This window comes from Gossypium arboreum, chromosome 13 (assembly GCF_025698485.1).
Source record: "Gossypium arboreum isolate Shixiya-1 chromosome 13, ASM2569848v2, whole genome shotgun sequence".
NCBI lineage: Eukaryota > Viridiplantae > Streptophyta > Magnoliopsida > Malvales > Malvaceae > Gossypium > Gossypium arboreum.
This window is the reverse complement of record NC_069082.1, coordinates 34,061,739-34,067,689: the sequence shown is the minus strand read 5'-3', so window position 1 is coordinate 34,067,689 and position 5,951 is coordinate 34,061,739.

Below are 5,951 nucleotides of genomic sequence, written 5' to 3'. Positions count from 1 at the left end.
AGGCGAATATTCATGTACATGTTGAGGCCAATTATGCACTTAATACCTCACAAAAACAGCATGCATTTTACTAGTTAATGCTTTGCACATTGTGGCTCAAAACTTATAATATAGCATCAAGCACTTATATGTGTGCTAGGCGAATTGTGCTTGCAATTTCACAAGCATTCTTCAACATCTTCTTCTTTAAACCAATATATTCATCACTTACTTCATAGCCAAAACATCATGTGCAAACATATATATACATATATGAGCATGGCGAATTTCAAGGTGTCCATAGCCATCCAAAATACAAATTTTAACTAACATGCAAGAAGCATGAACCATGCTCATGAATGCATCATGGCGAATATGACAATCATGCTCCTTTCAACTTCAATCATGGTTAAACACAAAAGAAAACTCAAAATCTTACTCAAGAGTAGACAATCCATCATTGCATGCATCATCATCAAGCTTCACACTTAGCATGCAATGGCTTTAACACCATAACAACTTTGGCCAAATACCATTTCCATGGCATAACAAAGATTTGAGCCATGGCTAACATGCACATCAAGTTAGCAACCAAAACATGCATGAAACTCCTAACACAACCTCATACATACCTTAATCTTGATGCCAATTTAGCCAAATCACCTTCTAGATCTCTTCTAAACCAAGCATGAAGCAAAAATCCTCTTTCTTTCCCTTATGATTTTCGGCCAAAAAGGATGAGAAAGGATGAACACAACAAAATTTTTTTCTTCCCTCTTTCTCAACTCACGGCAAGGGGGGATTACCACACTCACACACATTTTTTTTTCATTTTTATCACCCATACACCTTTGTTTATTATTTCACCCTAATGCACCAACAAAACATGTTTCATGACATGTTTAGCCCATCCTCCTTGTCATGGCCGCCACCACCTATAAAGGGGGAATTTGACATGCAAGTCCATTATTTTGCATGCATGCTTTAATTAGTCATCACACATTTCCCCATCATACTTTCAAAGTTCACTACTAGGTCCTTTCTAGTGAAATTCACGTTTATAACACTAAACCAATCATCAAAAAATGTCATACATGAATACACACATATTATAGGCATCGAAATAAATTTTAAATTATTTTTATGCCTCGGTTTTGTGGTCTCGAGACCACCTTCCGACTAGGGTCAATTTTGGGCTGTCACAACTCTCCCCCACTTAAGAAATTTTCGTCCCCGAAAATCTTACCGGTAAATAGGCTTGGATATCGCTCTTTCATAGAGTTCTCGGTCTCCCAAGTAGCTTCTTCTATCCCGTGCTTGAGCCATAATACTTTCACTAGCGGAACCCGCTTGTTTCGCAACTCTTTCACTTCTCGTGATAGGATACGAATCGGTTCTTCCTCATAACTAATATTAGCTTGAATTTCAATTTCTGATGGACTAATCACGTGCGATGGATCGGATCTATAGCGTCGAAGCATCGAAACGTGAAAGACATCGTGAACCTTTTTGAGTTCAGGGGGCAAAATCAAACGATATGCCACCGGACCGACTCGCTCGATATCTCATATGGCCCAATGAACCTCGGGCTCAACTTGCCCTTACGGTGAACTCGAGTATCTTTTTCCAAGGCGATACCTTGAGAAACACTTTATCACCCACGATACTCGATATCCTTACGCTTCAGATCCGCGTCGACTTCTCGACGATCGGAGGCTATCTTCAGACTTTCACGGATTACTTTCACTTTCTGTTCAGCATCCCTAATCAAATCCACCCCGAAAATCTTGCTTTCACTGAGCTCAGTCCAAAACAATGGTGTACGGCATTTACGACCGTACAAGGCCTCGTAGGGTGCCATCTTAAGACTTGATTGAAAGCTGTTGTTGTAAGCGAATTCAATCAACGGCAAATACCGTTCCCATGAACCACTAAACTCGAGGACGCAACATCTTAACATATCCTCAAGTATCTGAATTATCCACTCGGATTGACCATCGATTTGGGGGTGAAAGGCGGTGCTGAAATGCAACTTGGTACCCAAAGCTTCTTGCAACTTTTTCCAAAATCGCGAGGTAAATCTCGGATCTCTATTCGACACGATGGAAATAGGCACCTCGTGTAATCTCACAATCTGAGAAACGTACAATTCAGCTAATTTGTCCATTGAAAAGTCCGTACGTACGGGGACAAAGTGGGCCGACTTAGTCAATCGATCTACCACGACCCAAACCGCATCCTTCTTACTTGCGACAATGGCGGTCCGGATACAAAGTCCATTGTGACTCGATCCCATTTCCACTCGGGTATCGTGATTGGTGAAGTAATCTCAAGGCACCGATGTTCCGCTTTCACTTGTTGACATATTAAACATCTCAAACAAAGTCGGAGATGTCTCGCTTCATACCATGCCACCAAAACCGACGTTTCAAATCATTGTACATCTTCGTACTCCGGGTGGATTGCCATTCGGCTACAATGGGCTTCATTCAATTATCGAAATGAGTTCAATTCTTTGGGACACACAGACGACTTTTGAACCTCAAACAATCGTCATCGTCGATTTGAAACTCCGAGTCCTTGTTCGAACACACGCAGCCCGTTTGCAACCAACTCGTCGTCGACTTTCTCGAGCTTCTCGAATTTGGTGTGTCAATAATGGTTTGGCTTTCAATTCAGCCACTAACACACCGTCGGATCGGACGAGACAAGTGCACATTCATCGTCAGAAAGTGAATAACGACTTACGACTCAAGGCATCCGTAACCACATTCGCCTTTCCGGTGATAGTCAATGATCACTCATAATCCTTTAATGCTCTAGCCAACGTCTTTGTCGCAGATTTAAGTCTCTTTGGGTCATCAAATATTTGAGACTTTTGTGATCCGAGTATACATGGCACCTTTCACCAAATAAGTAATGTCGCCAAATCTTCAAGGCGAATACGATGGCGGCCAATTCGAGATCATGAGTCAGATAATTTTTCTCATGTGGCTTTTAATTGCCTCGACGCATAGGCCACAACTCGACCTTCTTGCATTAATACGCAACCTAACCCAAGTAGAGAGGCGTCGCTATAGATGACAAACTCTTTGCCGGACTTGGGTTGCACTAGAATTGGGGCTTCAGTCAAATAAGTTTTCAGTTGATCGAAACTTTTTTGGCATTTCTCCGTCCATTCGAACTTAACATCCCTTTGGAGTAGCTTCGTCATCGGCGTGGCTATCGTTGAGAAGCCTTTTACAAATCGTCGGTAATAACCGGCAAGCCCCAAAAAGCTCCGAACCTCGAAATATTTCTGAGGCTTCCAATTAAGTATGGCTGAAATTTTATTCGGTCGACTCGAATACCGATCGCAGATACCACATGACCCAAGAAGCTAACCTCTCTAACCGAACTCACACTTGCTGAACTTAGCAAATAATTGCTTATCCCGTAAAATTTGCAAAGACTAACCGCGGTGTTCAAAGATGTTCGGTCTCATTTCTTGAATAGACCAAGATGTCATCAATGAACACGACTACTAATCGATCCAAATATGGTCTAAATATCCGATTCATTAAATCCATAAATCTGCGGGGCATTAGTGAGCCCAAACGGCATCACTAGGAACTCATAGTGACCATATCTTGTTCAAGGCGCCTTGGGTACGTCCGAATCTCGGATTCGCAATTGATAATAGCCCGATCTCAAATCTATTTTCGAGAACACCGAGGCTCCTTCAGCTTGATCGAACAAGTCATCGATACGTGGTAACGGATATTTGTTCTTTATCGTCGCTTTATTAAGTCGACGATAGTCGACGCACACCGCATGGTTCCATCCTTCTTTTCACAAACAACACCGGCGCACCCAAAGGCGAGAAACTCAAAGCGAGCAAAACCTCTATCCACCAATTCTTGCAATCGAGCTTTCAACTCCTTTAATTCCGTTGGTGCCATACGATACGGAGCTATCGAAATTGGAGTGGTACCAGGTACCAATTCGATGCCAAATTCTATTTCCGGAACAGGTGGTAAACCCGGCAATTCTTCGGGAAAACATCCGGGTATTCACAAACCACGGACACAGATTCGGGTTTCTTTTCTGATTCCTTGTCATCGAGCACGTACGCAAGGTACACTTCGCACCCTTTTCTTACATATTTCCGGGCCAACATCGGCGATATTACGGTGGCAACCCTTTAAGTCCGTAGACTCAACCCGAATTATTTCATTATTCGCGCACCTCAAATCGATAGTCTTGCTCTTGCAATTTACAACCGCATCGTGCATGGTCAACCAATCCAAACCAAGAATAACGTCGAACTCATCGAACGGCAAAAGCATCAAGTCCGCCGGAAAACAAGAACCTCGGAACACTAGGGGACTTTTCTTGCACACTTTGTTGACAAGCACGTAATGACCCAAGGGTTTGACACCGAATTACAAACTCGAGAGACTCAATGGGCAAAGTCTTACTGGATGCTAAGGTTTCACATATATATGAATGAGTAGAACCAGGGTCAATCAAAGCAATCACATTTGTATTGAAAAGAGTGAAAGTACCGGTAATAACATCTGGAGAGGCAGCATCCTCGTGTGCGCGTATGGCATAAGTCCTAGCAGGAGCACGAGCCTCAGATCTGATGGTAGCATCTCTAGGTCCTCTCGACCGCCAATCGACATTGCCCATATTTCTAGGTGGCCTACCTCGGCGTTGGTAGCACCGGGTTTGCACTCGACTTACATTCTGCTCATGCATCCTCGGGCAATCCTTCATAAAGTGGTCGGCCGATCCACACTTATAGCAGAGAGCGATCACGAAACCAACAGCTCCCGAATGCCGTTTGCCACAATGTGGACACTCGCCTCTCTCGGCGATCATTTCCACCACCGGCGATCGACGTGACTCGTGTGGTCACAGGGGGTCGATCGTGTCCTCGTCTAGAAAAGCTCGAAACGCCTCTAGACCGGCTCACATCATCTCGAAATCTCTTCGATGCTTGTTGAAGAGACTTTCCCGAGGACCTCTTTCAGAATTCTCAAGTTCCCACATCAGCTTTTTGTTTCTCCTTTCTAAGCTCTTCGGCTTTACAAGCTCGCTCAACAAGTACTACGAACTCTCGTATCTCGAGGATGCCAACAAACATCCTTATATCATCATTCAGCCCATCCTCGAAGCGTTTACACATAATAGCTTCGGACGAAATGCATTCTCGCGCGTACCGGCTAAGCCTCACAAATTTCCGTTCGTAGTCGGTAACTCACATCGAACCTTGCTTAAGATCAAGGAATTCCTCCGCTTTTGGTCGATGAATCTCGATCGATATACTTTTTTGAACTCGGTTTGAAAGAATTCCCAAGTCACTTGCTCTCTAGGCACCACAAGTCGAGTACTCCACCAATAGTAGGCGGACTCGCGTAGCAAGGAGATGGTACACTTTAAGCACTCATCGGTGTACAGGATAGCTCATCAAGCACCGGATAGTGTTATCTAACCAAAATTCAGCTCGCTTCGGCATCATCATCATCCGTAGCCTTAAATTCAGTGGCCCCATGTTTTCGAATCCTATCGATCGGGGCTTACTTGACCTTATTTGGTCACCTTTGGAGGTATTGTAGGTGCGGGGTTGCATTTGTCGGGAATGGAGGTTGTGGAACAGTAGTGTTGGTTCGAATGTATTGATTAAACCATTCGTTCATCACACTATAAAAGGCTTGCCTAGCCTCGTCATTAGGATTGCTGGCCATAGGTTGAGAGTCCGCCGCGCTGTCCCTTCTGCGGAGCAGCGCCACACTCTCCACATCATCAGCTATCGCTTCGGTTGGGATCGGGATCCATTTCTATAAACAAACACAAAGTCAAATTGTCGAAATCACCACACTATCGATTCATCATTTAATGGCATGTATAGCTAGACCCCAAACACATCACGGTAGTCCTAGAATCGACTAAACCGTGGCTCGATACCAATAAAATTGTAACACCCG